General features: G+C 40.9%; 1 protein-coding gene across 2 annotated transcripts in view; it reads left to right on the forward strand.

Moving 5' to 3' along the window:
* Positions 1-15,712, forward strand: part of ZC3H12B (zinc finger CCCH-type containing 12B) — a 547,765-nt gene that overhangs the window by 51,150 nt on the left and 480,903 nt on the right. For both annotated transcript variants that reach the window (XM_089324779.1, XM_008272718.5), the window contains exon 2: positions 3,830-3,894. The gene's annotated coding sequence lies outside the window, so the exon portion shown is untranslated. The remainder of the gene's footprint in view (positions 1-3,829; positions 3,895-15,712) is intronic.

The raw sequence follows: 15,712 nt of genomic DNA on the forward strand, positions 1-15,712 counted from the left end.
ATGCTTCCAACTTTTCCACATTCAATACTATACTGGCTGTGAGTTTGTCATAAATTACCTTGATTGCGTTCAAGAATGTTCCTTCTATACTCAATCTGCTTAATGTTTTTATCATGAAAGGATGCTGTATTTTATCAGATGCTTTCTCTGCATCTCTTGAGATAACCATATGGTTTTTGTTCTTCAGTTTGTTAATGTGATGTATCACATTGATTGGTTTGTGAATGTTGAACCATCCCTGAATATCAGGAATACATCCCACTTGTTCTGGGTAAATGATCTTTCTGATGTGTTGTTGGATTCAATTAGCTAATATTTTGTTGAGGATTTTTTTTTTGACAGGCAGAGTTAGACTGTGTGAGAGAGAGAGAGAGAAGAGAGAGAGAGAGAGAGCAAGGTCTTCCTTCCGTTGGTTCACCCCCAATGGCCGCTACAGCCGGTGCGCTGCGCTGATCCGAAGCCAGGAGCCAGGTGCTTCCTCCTGGTCTCCCACGCGGGTGCAGGGCCCAAGCACTTGGGCCATCCTCCACTGCCTTCCCAGTCCACAGCAGAGAGCAGGACTGGAAGAGGAGCAAACGGGACAGAATCCGGTGCCCCAACTGGGACTAGAACCCAGGGTGCCTGCACCACAAGCGGAAGATTAGCCAAGTGAGCCGCGGCACCAGCATTGTTGAGCATTATTTTTGCATCTATGTTCATCAGTGATTTTGGTTTATAGTTCTTTTTTTTTTCTGGTTTGGAAATAAGATGATGCTGGCCTCATAAAAGGAGTTTGGGAGGATTCCCTCCCTTTCAGTTGTTTTGAATTTCTTGGGAAAATTGAAATTAGTTGTTTAAAATTGTGGTAGAATTCAGCATTGAAGTCATCCATGCCTGTGCTTTCCTTTGTTAGGATGATCTTTATTACTGATTGAATCTCTGTCTTGCTTATTGGTCTGTTTAGATATTCCATGTTTTCATTACTCAATTTTGGTAGAGTGTATGTATCCCAGTATCTATCTGTTTCTTATGGATTATCAGATTTGCTGGTATATTTCTGTTTGTAGTAATTCCTGATGATGCTTTTTATTTGTGTCCTATCAGTTATTGCATTTCCTTTTCCATCACTGATTTTATTAATTTGGGTCTTCTCCCTCTTTTGTTGATTAATTGGGGCAATGGTGTATCTACTTTTTTATTTTTTAAGATTTTTTTTATTTGAAAGGCAGAGTTACAAAGAGGCAGATGCAGAGAGAGAGCGAGAGAGAGTGAGAGAGAGAAACAGAGGTCTTCCTTCCAGTGGTTCACTCTCCACGCGGCCACAATAGTTGGAGCTGCACCGATCTGAAGCCAGGAGCCAGGCACTTCTTCCTTGTCTCCCATGTGGGTTCAGGGGCCCAAGGACTTGGGCCATCTTTCACTACTTTCCTAGACCATAGCAAATTGCTGTTTCAGAAGTCGAGAAGCAGGAACTCAAACTGTGTCCATATGTGATGCTGGCACTGCAGGCAGCGGCTTTATCCACTATACTGCAGCACTGGTCCCTTATTAATTTTTTCAAGTATTCATTTCACTGATCATGTGTATGTTTTTGTTTTAATTTTGTGTATTTTTTCTCTAATTTTAATTATTTCTTTCCTTCTACAAATTTTGGGTTTCATTTTTTGTTTTTTATAGATCCTTGGGATGTATTGATAGTTCATTTATTTGGTGCCTTTCCAATTTGTTAATGTAGGCACCAATTACTATAAACGTTCCAATAACACTGTTTTTGCTGTATCCTGTACGTTTTCATATGTTGTATTTACATCTTCATTCATTTCCAGGATTTTTTAAAATTCCTTTTTGATTTCTTCTATGACATACTGTTCATTCAGTCATATGTTGTTCAGTCTGCATATGTTTGCACATTTTCTAGAGGTTCTTGAATTGTTGATTTCCACCTTCGTTCCACTGTGGTCTGAAAAGATGCATTGTATGATTTCAGTTTTTTTTTTTTAATTTGATGAGACTTGCTTTATGTTCTAGCATATGGGCTATCCTAGGGGAAGTTCCATGTAATGATGAAAAGAATCTGTATTCTGCCAACTGTGGGATGAAAGGTTTTGTAGTTATGAGATAAGTCCATTTGGTCCATCATGTAGATTAGCTTTGATTTTTTTTTGTTGAATTTCTGTCTAGTTGATCTGTCCATTGATGTAAGTAGGGTGAAGACCCCATTACTATTGTATTGGAATCTGTCTCCATTTAGATCCACTAATATTTGTTTAAATTGCCAGGGGTGCTGGCGTTGTTTGCATATACATTTTTATTGTCATATCTTCCTGTTGAATTTATCCCTTAATCAGTATATAATACCCTTCTTTGTCTATTTTAATACTTTTGTGTTAAAGTATACTTTCTCTGATATTAGGATGGCTACACCTGCTCATTTTTGCTTTCTGTTATGGAATATCTTTTCCCATGCTTTTACTTTCAGTCTGCTTGCATGTTTGTTGGTGTGGTGTGTTTTGTGTAGACAGCAAATAGATTATCTTGTTTTTTAATACATTCACCCAGTCTTTATCTTTTAATTAAATAATTAATGGTTTTACATTTAAGGTTACTGTTGATAAGTAACAAATTGGCCCTTCCAATTTTTTCATAAATATTCTTATTGTTTGCTTGGGTTTCCTTTGTGATTTTACTGGTAGATTTTCTGCCTTCATATTCTTTCATAATGATGACTATCTTTCTGTGTGTAGCACATCCTTAAGCTGCGCCGATCTGAAGCCAGGAGCCAGGAGCTTCTTCCAGGTCTCCCACGTGGGTGCAGGGGCCCAAGGACTTGGGCCATCCTCTACTGTTTCCCAGGCCATAGCAGAGAGCTGGATAGGAAGTGGAGCAGCCAGGACTCAAAAGAGCATGCGTAAGGGATGCCGGCACTGCAGGTGGCTACTTTACCCACTAAGTCACAGCACCTGCCCCTAGGATTCTTAATTACTTTAAAACCATGATGATTACCACTGTTCTAGATCTTTACTGTCTTTATGTAGGTAAAGAACTTGAGCAATTAGCCTGGTAGAGATTCCTAGAGGCTCTCAGAACTTCCCTATGAATGTTTTTCTCTGGACTTGTGTTTATAAGTTGTTGAAAGTATTTGCTACTGTGTTTTCTTACAGGAGTTCCAGAATATTTTTCTTCCTCTTATATGTGTCTGCTGTAATGCAGTTCTCTGGAGCTACTGTGGGCTGCCTATCTCCCTTTAGTTCGTTCTTTCCCCTAAGCTTCTGTAGTATTCTGGGTCGCATCAGGGCTTTGAATCTGGCAACAGAGAAACTGATATTTTGGGCAGCCCTTTAAAAAGCTAGATAAGACATTCACTCTGCTTTTCTCATCACCTGTCCTTCCCCTGAGGGAGAGGACAATGAGCTGTATTTACATTTGTCAACTTTGTAACATGTACTGTGGAGCAGAAGCAAAGTCACCACATATCTTTTGGTGTTAGTTGGCCTCCAGACATATAGATATGCTGGGTCCTCTCAGCCTTCTGAGACAGATGAGAAAGAAACCAGTTCCTCAGGCAGCCAATGTAAAGCTCATCATGTTGGACATAGTACTCAATTTTTGTCTTCCCCAGGTAGAAGCTGAGAGTTGGCAATTTTTGCTCTCTTATAACATGCTGAGCTGGGGGAAAAGACTATGTTGACTGAGTGTGTTCTAATACTAATCTTTGCCTTATTCTCAGTAGCCCCCAACCTAGCCCTCTTTTCCACCTAGATTCAAGCAAGACAGAAGCCAATTCCTAAGCCTTCCCCACCAAAAGTTTGCATATTGGATATATATTTCAGTCTTCTTTTTCTCTCCCTAGGAGGAAGCCAAGAAGTTAGAGTTTTCTCCTGATCATGCTGTGCTGAGCTGGGCAGAGAGACCATGGTAAGTACCATGAATTTTCCTGCTGGTGCCAGTGTGGCTGATTTTGTGTCTGCTTGGGATGCAGATGCCTCTTTTCTAGTTTCTGGATTTCTCTTGAAGGAAAAGGGCTATGAATTGTCAAATTAATGTCTCCATTGGAGAAAGAAGATCTCAGGCTTTCTGTTCTGCAATTGTGTTGACATCAGTCTCCCTTTTACTAGTTTTTTGTTCCCTCTGTTTCTGCTTGCTTTTTTTCAGATCCACATTCTTTCTCATTTTGTTCTGGAACTCTGATGGTTCAGACAGAAGTCAGAACTTTTGTTATTGTTATGCAGATCCCTTGAATTCTGTTATTTTTACTGTTTTCAAGCTAATTTCTCTTACTTCGGATTGAGTATATTCCATTGTTCTGTCTTCAATTTCATGCACTCTTTTTTAAAACTTTTATTTAATGAATATAAATTTCCAAAGTACAGCTTTTGGAAGACAGTGGCTTTTTCCCCCTATAACTTCCCTCCCACCCACAAACCTCCCATCTCCTGCTCCCTCTCCCATTCCATTCACATTAAGAATCATTTTCATTTAACTTTATATACAGAAGATCAATTTAGTATATATTAAGTAAAGATTTCAACAGTTTGCTGCCACACAGAAACACAAAGTATAAAGTACTGTTTGGGTACTAGTTATAGCATTAATTCACATTGTACAACACATTAAGGACAGAGACACTACATGAGGAGTAAGTGCATAGTGACTCCTGTTGTTGATTTAACAATTGACACTCTTGTTTATGGCGTCAGTAATCTCCCTAGGCTCTTGTCATGAGCTGCCAAGGCTATGGAAGCCTCTTGAGTTCGCCAACTCCGATGTGATTTAGACAAGGTTGTAGTCAAAGTGGAAGTTCTCTCCTCCCTTCATAGAAAGGTACCTCCTTCTTTGATGGCCCATTCTTTCTGCTAGGATCTCACTCACAGAGATCTTTCATTTAGGTCATTCATTTTTTTTCCCAGAGTGTCTTGGCTTTCCATGCCTGAAATACTCTCATGGGCTCTTCAGCCAGATCTGAATGCCTTAAGGGCTGATTCTGAGGCCAGAGTGCTGTTTAGGACATCTTCCATTCTATGAGTCTGCTGTGTATCCTGCTTCCCATGTTGGATTATTCTCTCCTTTTTAATTCTATCAGTATTAGCAAACACTAAGTCTTGTTTATGTGATTCCATTGACTCTTAATCCTATCATCATGATCAGTGCTGAACTGAAACTGATAACTTTGGCTAGTGAGATGGCATTGGTACTTGCCACCTTGATGGGATTGATTTGGAATCCCCCTGGCACATTTCTAACTCTACCATTTGGGGCAAGTCTGATTCAGCATGTGCTGAACTGTACATCTCCTCCCTCTCTTATTCCCACTCTTATATTTAACAGGGATCACTTTTCAGTTAAATTTAAATACCTAAGAATAATTGTGTGTTAATGAAAGAGTTCAACCAAATATATTAAGTAGAACAAAAAAATACTAAAAGGGATAAAGTATTAAGTTGTTCCTCGACTGTCAGGACAAGGGCTGATCAAGTCACGGTTTCTCATGGTGTCCATTTAACTACAACAGGTTTCCCCTTTTGTGCTCAGTTAGTTGTCACCGATCAGGGAGAACATATCATATTTGTCCCTTTGGGACTGGCTTATTTCACTCAGCATGATGTTTTCTAGATTCCTCCATCTTGTTGCAAATGAACGGATTTCATTGTTTTTTTTTTTTTTAACTACTGTATATTATTCTATAGGGTACATATCCCATAATTTCTTTATCTAGGCTACTGCTGATGGGCATTTAGTCATGCACTCTGTTTTTTTCTCATCTGTAGCAATTTATAAAATTATGGCTATTGTATTTTTTCAGTTCTGTAATTTCCATGTGGTTCTTTTCTTTTCTCGTTTGTTTTTAACTTTTATTTAATGAATATAAATTTCCAAAGTACAGCTTATGGATTACAATGGTTTCACCACCCTACAACTTCTGTCCAACCTGCAACCCTCGCCTTTCCCTCTCCCTCCCCCCTTCCCTTCACATCAAGATTCATTTTCAATTCTCTTTATATACAGAAGATCAGTTTAGCATATATTAAGTAAAGATTTCAACAGTTTGCACCCACATAGAAACACAAAGTGAAAAATACTGTTTGAGTACTAGTTATAGCATTAAATCACAATGTACAGCACATTAAGGACAGAGATCCTACATGAGGAGTAAGTGCACAGTGACTCGTGTTGTTGACTTAACAAATTGACACTCTTGTTTATGGCCTCAGTAATCACCCTAGGCTCTTGTCATGAGCTACCAAGGCTATGGAAGCCTTTTGAGTTCATCAAATCTGATCATATTTAGACAAGGTTGTAGTCAAAGTGGAAGTTCTCTCCTCCCTTCAGAGAAAGGTACCCCCTTCTTTGATGACCTGTTCTTTCTACTGGGATCTCACTCGCGGAGATCTTTCATGTAGGTGGTTGGTTTTTTTTTTTTTTTTTTTTTTGCTGGAGTGTTTTGGCTTTCCATGCCTGAAATACTCTCATGGGCTTTTCAGCCAGATCTGAATGCCTTAAGGGCTGATTCTGAGGCCAGAATGCTGTTTAGGACATCTGCCATTCTATGGGTTTGATGTGTATCACGCTTCCCATGTTGGATCATTCTCTCCCTTTTTATTCTATCAGCTAGTATTTGCAGACACTATTCTTGTTTATGTGATCCCTTTGGCTCTTAGTCCTATCATTATGATCAATTATGAACAGAAATTGATCACTTGGAGTAGTGAGATGGCATTGGTGCATGCCACCTTGAAGGGATTGAATTGGAATCCCCTGGTATGTTTCTAACTCTACCGTTTGAGGTAAGTCAGCTTGAGCATGTCTCGAATTGCACATCTCTTCCCTCTCTTTTTTTTTTTTTGACAGGCAGAGTGGACAGTGAGAGAGAGAGACAGAGAGAGAAAGGTCTTCCTTTTGCCGTTGGTTCACCCTCCAATGGCCGCCGCTGCAGCCGGTGCACCGTGCTGATCCGATGGCAGGAGCCAGGAGCCAGGTGCTTTTCCTGGTCTCCCATGGGGTGCAGGGCCCAAGCACCTGGGCCATCCTCCACTGCACTCCCTGGCCATAGCAGAGAGCTGGCCTGGAAGAGGCGCAACCGGGACAGAATCCGGCACCCCGACCGGGACTAGAACCCGGTGTGCTGGCGCCGCAAGGTGGAGGATTAGCCTATTGAGCTACGGCGCCGGCCAACCTCTTCCCTCTCTTAACTCCCACTCTTATATTTAACTGTGATCACTTTTCAGTTAAATTTCAACACTTGAGAATAACTGTGCATTGATTACAGTATTCAACCAAAAGTATTAAGTAGAACAACTAAACAAAAAAAAAAATACTAAGAGGGATAACGTATTAAGTTGTTCATCAACAGTCAGGGCTGATCAAGTCACTGTTTCTCATAGTGTTCATTTCACTTTAACAGGTTTTCTTTTTGGTGCTCAGTTAGTTGTCACCCATCAGGGAGAACATATGGTATTTGTCCCTTTGGGACTGGCTTATTTCACTCAGCATAATGCTTTCCAGATTCCTAACAGGGATCACTTTTCAGTTAAAATTTAAACACCTAAGAATAATTGTGTGTTAATTACAGAGTTCAACCAATAGTACTAGAACAAAAGTACTGAAATGGATAAAGTATTAAATTGTACATCAACAGTCAGGACAAGAGCTGATCAAGTCACTCTTTCTCATAGTGTCCATTTCACTTCAACAGGTTTCCCCTTTGGTGCTCAGTTAGTTGTTGCCGATCAGCGAGAACATATGATATTTGTCCCTTTGGGACTGGCTTAATTCTTTTTTTTTATCTTTTATTTAATGAATATAAATTTCCAAAGTACGACTCATGGGTTACAATGGCTTCCCCCCCCATACCGTCCCTCCCACCCACAACCCTCCCCTTTCCCACTCCCTCTCCCTTTCCATTCACATCAAGATTCATTTTTGATTATCTTAATATACAGAAGATCAGCTTAGTATACCTTAAGTAAGGATTTCAACAGTTTGCTCCCACACAGAAACATAAAGTGAAAAATAATAGATGATTTTTTTTTAATGATGATGAAATCAGATCAGACCTATTGTCATGTTTAATCCCAGTGAGAGTCAAGTTGGGAATTGATAATTTCTTTTTGCTTTTCTTTTTTTTTTTTTTTTTACAGAAGATCAGTTTAGTGTACATTAAGTAAAGATTTCAATCGTTTGCACCCCCATAGAAACACAAAGTGAAATATACTGTTTGAGTACTCATTATAGCATTAAGCCTCAGTGTACAGCACATTAAGGACAGAGATCCTACATGAGGAGTAAGTGCACAGTGACTCCTGTTGTTGACTTTACAAATTGACACTCCTGTTTATGGCATCAGTAATCTCCCTATGCACCAGTCATGAGTTTCCAAGGCTATGGAAGCCCCTTGAGTTCTCCGACTCTTATCTTGTTTAGACACAGTCATAGTCAAAGTGGAGGTTCTCTCCTCCCTTCAGAGAAAGGCACCTCCCTCTTTGAAGACCTGTTCTTTCCACTAGGATCTCACTCACAGAGATCTTTTTGCGAGAGTGTCTTGGCTTTCCATGCCTGAAATACTCTCATGGGCTTTTCAGCCAGATGGGACTGGCTTAATTCACTCAGCATGATGTTTTCCAGATTCCTCCATCTTGTTGCAAATGACCTGGTTTAATTGTTTTTGACTGCTGTATACTATTCTATAGAGTTCATATCACATAATTTCTTTATCCAGTCTACTGTTGATGGGCATTTGGGTTGATTGCAGGTCTTAGCTATTGTGAATTGAGCTGCAATAAACATTAATGTGCAGACAGCTTTTTTGTTTGCCAATTTAAATTCCTTTGGGCAAATTCCAAGGAGTGGGATGGCTGGGTTGAATGGTAGGGTTATATTCAGGTTTCTGAGGAATCTCCAGACTGACTTCCATAGTGGCTTTACCAGTTTGCATTCCCACCAACAGTGGGTTAGTGTCCCTTTTTCCCCCACATCCTCTCCAGCATCTATTGTTGGTAGATTTCTGAATGTGAGCCATTCAAACCGGGGTTAGGTGAAACCTCATTGTGGTTTTGATTTGCATTTCCCTGATTGCTAGTGATCTTGAACATTTTTTTATGTGTCTGTTGGCCCTTTGGATTTCCTCTTTTGAAAAATGTCTATTGAGGTCCTTGGCCCATCTCTTAAGTGGGTTGTTTGTTTTGTTGTTGTGGAGTTTCTTGATTTCTTTGTAGATTCTGGTTATCAACCCTTTATCTGTTGCACATTTTGCAAATATTTTTTCCCATTCTGTCAGTTGTCTCTTCCCTTTCCTGACTGTTTCTTTTGCAGTACAGAAACTTCTCAATTTGATGCAATCCCAAATGTTAATTTTGGTTTCGACAGCCTGTGCTTCTGGGGTATTTTCCAAGAAGTCTTTGCCAGTACCTATATCTTGCAGAGTTTCTCCAATGCGCTCTACTAAATTGATGGTGTCGGGTCATAGATTTAAGTCTTTAATCCATGTTGAGTGAATTTTTGTGTAAGGTGAAAGGTAGGGGTCTTGCTTCATGATTCTGCACGTGGAAATCCAATTTTCCCAGCACCATTTATTGAATAGACTGTCCTTACTCCAGGGATTGGTTTTAGATCCTTGATCAAATACGAGTTGGCTGTAGATGTTTGGATTGACTTCTGGTGTTTCAATTCTGTTCCATTGGTCTATCCATCTGCTTCTGTACCAGTACCATGCTGTTTTGATTACAACTGCCCTGTAGTATGTCCTGAAATCTGGTATTGTGATGCTTCTGGCTTTGTTTTTGTTGTACAAGATTGCTTTTGCTATTCGAGGTCTCCTGTGTCTCCATATGAATTTCAGCATCATTTTTTCCAGATCTCAGAAGAATGTCTTCGGTATCTTAATTGGTATTGCATTGAATCTGTAAAGTGCTTTTGGGAGAATGGACATTTTGATGATATTGATTCTTCCAATCCATGAGCATGGAAGATTTTTCCATTTTTTGGTATCCTCTTCTATTTCTTTCTTTAAGGTTTTGTAATTTTCATCGTAAAGATCTTTAACGTCCTTGGTTAAGTTGATTCCAAGGTATTTCATTGTTTTTGTGGCTATTGTGAATGGGATTGATCTTAGAAGTTCTTCCTCAGCCATGGCATTGTCTGTGTATACAAAGGCTGTTGATTTTTGTGCATCTTTGCAGGCCTGGACTAGTGGTGACAAATTATTTCAATTTCTGTTTGTTGTGAAAGGTCTTTATTTCACCTTCATTCACAGATGAGAGCTTAGCAGGATATAATATTCTGGGCTGGCAGTTTTTCTCTCTTTGTACCTGGGCTATATTTCACCATTCCCTCCTAGCTTGTAGGGTTTCTGATGAGAAGTCAGCTGTGAGTCTGATTGGAGATCCTCTGAGAGTAATCTGACGTTTTTCTCTTGCACATTTCAGAATCTTTCTGTTTCACTGCGGTGAGTTTAATTACAACGTGTCGTGGTGAGGATCTCTTTTGGTCATGTTTATTAGGGGTTCTATGAGCTTCCTGTACTAGGATGTCTCTGTTCTGCTCTAAACCTGGGAAATTTTCTGCTAATATCTCACTAAAAAGGCCTTCTAATTCTTTCTCCCTCTCCATGCCTTCAGGAACTCCTAGAACTCGAATGTTGGGTTTTTTAATAGTATCCTGTAGATTCCCCACAATATTCTTTAGATTTCTAATTTCCTCTTCTTTTCTTTGGTCTGACTGTATCCTTTCCTGTGCTCTGTCTTCTAAGTCTGATACTCTCTCTTCTGCTTCACCCATTTTGTTTTTAAGGCTCTCTAATGTGTTTGTCATTTGATCTATTGAATTCTTCACTTCATTATTATTTCTCGTCACTATCACAGTTTCCTGTTGTACTAGTTGTTTCGTTTCATTTTGATTCCTCCTTAATATTTCATTTTCACAAGAGAGATTTTCTATCTTGTCCATTAAGGATTTCTGTAGTTCAAGAATTTGTTTTTGAGAACTTCTTAATGTTCTTATCAATTTTTTGAGATCTGCTTCTTGCATTTCTTCTATCTCATCATTTTCATAATCTTGAATTGGGGTGTCTATTTCATTTGGGGGCGTCATAGTGTCTTCCTTGTTCTTGTTACCTCGGCTTTTGCGTTTGTTTGTCATATTGGAGATGTTCTTTGTTTTTTTCTCATTATACCGTGACTCTAGATTAAGAGGACTGTCTGGTTTTGATGGATCCTTAGAGGCTGTGATGGGTGTGGCCAGAGAGCTCTGGTTCTGCAGGGTTAAGGGTGTGCCAAAGGTGATTCACCCTGATTGTTCTCTTGCTTGCTCTTGCTCTCTCTCTCTCTTTTTTTTTTTTTTTGACTCAGTTGGGAAGTAATTACACACAGCTGAGTGGAATTGAGAGTAGTTGATGTATGAAATCTGGCCCCTGTGGGTATTCGTTTGCTTACCAGAGTCAGGTTTTTCTGCTTGGCTAATGAGAGACACCCGCTTTACATATGCAAAATGGCTCACACTGCTTTACTTATGTAAAATGGTGCCTGCCCTTTGTCTTGCTTGTCTGTAAGGTGAGTGGAGAGAGAGGCTAAATGTCAGTGCTGTTTCCCCTTATTTATTCGATTTTTTCTCTCCTCCAGCCAGCCTGGTGAACTTTCCCCAATGGGGTTTCAGGCCTGTTTCTCTGCAGGCTTTTTCTGCCTTTCCCCTCCAATGTCTCAGGTTACCGAGAGGTTTTTAGCTCAGCTCCCCTTCCAGCACTGGCGCGCAGACTCTGTGGCTCCGGCGGGTCTGGCAGGTCCGTTGGGTCCGGCTGCTCCGGCGTGTCTGACGGGTCTGTAGGCCCTGGCGGCTCCCGCGGCTCAGCTTTTCCATGTGGTTCTTTTTAAAAATAACATTTATTTCCTTAGATTTTCCAAAGTTTTCAGAGAATTTTTAATTGCCTGTTAAAGCATTTTTTTTATGACAGTGGCTTTAATCTTGATATTAGAGCCATTTAATTGTCTCTTCTCTTTCATTCGTGGTTTTCCTCATTCTTGGAATGAGGTATGATTTTCTATTGCATCTTGTACATTTTGGTTACTATTTTAGAATTCCTTTGATTCTATTTAAATCTACTGTTTTCAACAATCATCCCTTTTAGGTTTAGAATATGAACCCACTTTTGTGGTTCTTAGATTCATTGATAATTTAGTTTTCAGATCCATTTCAATACTATTTAGATCTTTTTATTCTTCTGACACTGCTGTAGCTCTTGCTCATTCCCTATTGGCATCACCTGCTGAGTTACAAAGTAGTTTCCTGGACCACCTGCTATCTTGCGGGATGTGGGTCAGAAGCCATCAGCACTGGGTCTTCTTATACCACTGGATGGAGGACTAGTAGGTCGTCGGGTCCTGGCTGTGAAATGGAAATTGTGTAGGTCCAGCACTTTGCTATTTCCAGTGCAGGTGCACCAACCTGAAAGGACCATAGCTGTTGAGCCAAGATTGGGTTGGCTTTCTGGAGCGTCACTGTTGCTCCCTTGCGCTGCCAGTGTCTTGATTGTGGATCTAAAATTAGGATAGCACACTGAAGTTGTGAATCTATTTTTGTGGGTAGATAAGCCCACGTGCTGGTGTCTTGTTTGTGGAGTAGAAGTTTTCTAGGGACTTTGCATCTATTTGTTGGGGCAAAGCAATTTATTAGTTGCCTTGGTTATAGAAGAGGTTTTGGGGTTCTTAAGAATGTCTCTGTTGGGCTTTAATTTTTCAAGTATATAGGAAAGAGAAAGCAGGTTTTACTTTTTTGCTTTTGTTTGGGTCTGCTGGTGATTCTGAATTGTAGCCTCCACAGTGCCCAGTCTAAAATATTTAGAGATGAAAAGAAAACTCAGGAAACTCATAGCTTTGTTGTTCCTTAAATCTTGAGTTCCCTAACATATCCATCTTCATTCTGTATTTCAGGTTTACTTTATTTTGTGTTTTAAATTATTTCCAGAGTATTTAATTATGTTTAGAGTGGAGGAATCAAGAAAAATAGATATATATCATTTTGTTATGGTGATTCTGGATATATATTGAAAGGTCAAACTAATAAGATTTGCTGATGACTGCATTTTTGGTGTGAGAGAAAGAAATTGAAGGGTTGTTTCAAAGATTTTTGTTTGAGCAAGAAAGTGCTTAGTGGCACTCTCTATCACAAGGGAGACATTAGGGGAGAACCAAGTTTGATAGGACTGGGACTATAAATCAAGCATTATGTTGTTTATGTGTTAGGTTTGAGATATTTGAATGAAGATGGCTAGTACACATTTATTTGCAAATTCGGATTTCAGGGATTTAGTATAAATTTGGGGGCCATAAGGTTATAGGTGATATTTATAACTATGAAACTCAAGAAAATTATTTGAGAATGTATGTAGATAGAAAAGAAGTCAGCTAAAAGGCCAATCTTCTAAAGCACATTCCAATTTTTAGAGTTACAGAAGTGAGGAATATAATAAAAGAGACTGAGGGAGCTAGCATTGTGGCATAGTAGGTTAAGCCTCCACCTGTGGCTCCAGCTACCCAGTGGTTACTGGTTCGAGTCCTGGCTGCCCCTGTTCCAGTTCATCTCTCTGCTTATGAACTTGGAAGAAAGAAATTATCAATTCCCAACTTGACTCTCACTGGGATTAAACATGACAATAGGTCTGATCTGATTTCATCATCATTTAAAAAAAATCATCTATTATTTTTCACTTTATGTTTCTGTGTGGGAGCAAACTGTTGAAATCCTTACTTAAGGTATACTAAGCTGATCTTCTGTATATTAAGATAATCGAAAATGAATCTTGATGTGAATGGAAGGGGAGAGGGAGTGGGAAAGGGGAGGGTTGTGGGTGGGAGGGACGGTATGGGGGGGAAGCCATTGTAACACATGAGTCGTACTTTGGAAATTTATATTCATTAAATAAAAGATTAAAAAAAAAAAAAGAAAGCAGGGGAAGATGGTCCAGGTACTTGGGCTCATGCACCCACTTGGGAGACCAAGAAGAATCTCCTGGATTCTGCCTTTGGTTCAGTCCAGCTCTGGTCATTGCAGCCATTTGAGGACTGAATCAGTGGATGGAAGACATTTCTTCTGTCTCTCCTCTCTCTTGTCTGTAACTCTGCCTCTCAAATAAATAAATAAATCTTAAAAAAATAAAGAGACTGAGAATCTGCAGCAAGTAAGGCAGGGGAAAATAAAAACAGTTTATTGGGGCCAGCGTTGTGGCATAGTGTGTTGAGCTGCCACCTGCAATGCTTGCATCCCATGTGAGCACTGGTTCCAGTCCTGGCTCCTCCACTTCTGGTTCAGCTCCCTACTAATGCACCTAGGAAGGCAATGGAGGATGGCCCAAGTCCTTGGGTGCCTGTACCACGTGGGAGGCCCAAATGAAGCTCCTGGCTCCTGGCTTCCGGCTCTGGACTGGCCCAAACCAAGCCATCGTGGCCATTTCGGTGTGTGTGTGGTGGGGTGTGAAACAACGAATGGAAGGTCTCTCTGTCTCCCCGCCGTTGGTTCACCCCTCAATAGCTGCTGTGGCTGGTGTGCAGTGGCCGGTGCACCGCGCTGATCCGAAGCCAGGAGCCAGGTGCTTCTCCTGGTCTCCCATGCGGGTGCAGGGCCCAAGGACTTGGGCCATCCTCCATTTCACTCCCAGGGCATAACAGAGAGCTGGACAGGAAGAGGAGCGACTGGGACAGAATCCGGTGCCCCAACCGGGACTAGAACCCAGTGTGCCGGCACCGCAGGTGGAGAATTAGCCTATTGAGCCGCGGTGCCGGCCTAAAATTTTTTTTAAGATTTATTTGTTTTACTTGAAAGTCACAGTTACACAGAGAGAGGAGGAGGAGGGGGAGAGGGAGAGAGAAAGAGAGAGAGAGAGAGAGAGAGAGAGAGAGAGAAGTCTTCCATCTGCTGGTTCACTCCCCAGATGGCCTCAATGGCTGGAGCTGCACCAATTCAAAGCCAGGAGCCAGGAGCTTCTTCCAGGTCTCCCATGTGGATGCAGGGGCCCAAGGACTTGGGCCATCCTCTACTGCTTTCCCAGGGCATAGCAGAGAGCTGTATTGGAAGTGGAGCAGCTGGGTCTCAAACTGTTGCCCATATGGGATGCCAGCACCACAGGTGGCAGCTTCACCCACTACGGCACAGCGCCAGCACCGAGTTTTTAAATTTTTTTTTAATGGGAGATAGTACAGTATGTTTGTATGCTGATGGGAATAATTATCTAGTAAAGAGGAAGAATATTTAACATGTAAGAGCAAGAAGAATGAGATCTAGTGTGTAAATGAAGGAGTTCATCTTCGGAGCAGGAGTGATATCCACTGTAACGTGTGGGGAGACAGAAAAGATCAGTATAGGTAGGATAGGGTATTTTGAGATAATGAGGAAGTTCTCTTTTGGTAGTTTTTGTTTTCTGTAAAACTGGAAGCAAGGTCACCTGTTGCCGTTGATTTTTCAAAAATGTTGTAGTGGATTCATTTCTGAGAGGAGGAGCGTGGTGGGGGCAAGAGGCGCAGAGTCACCACAGACCCCTGGAGTCGGATGAAAGCGGGCTTGAGGCAAGCAAGCCACAGACTCGTTTATTTCAGTTAGTACAATAGTTTATATAGCCAAGAACAGCCAAGAACAGCCGATCCGGTCAAGGGGCGGTCTATGCCCCAACCAATCACAGCCTGTTGCCAGGCAGTTTCCCAAGCCATCCAATCACAGCCTGTTGCCAGGCAGGCTCCATTGCCAGGTGGGTTTCAAA

The sequence above is a fragment of the Oryctolagus cuniculus genome, chromosome X, assembly GCF_051225735.1.
Source record: "Oryctolagus cuniculus isolate XC-2025 breed Fujian yellow rabbit chromosome X, ASM5122573v1, whole genome shotgun sequence".
Taxonomy (NCBI): domain Eukaryota; kingdom Metazoa; phylum Chordata; class Mammalia; order Lagomorpha; family Leporidae; genus Oryctolagus; species Oryctolagus cuniculus.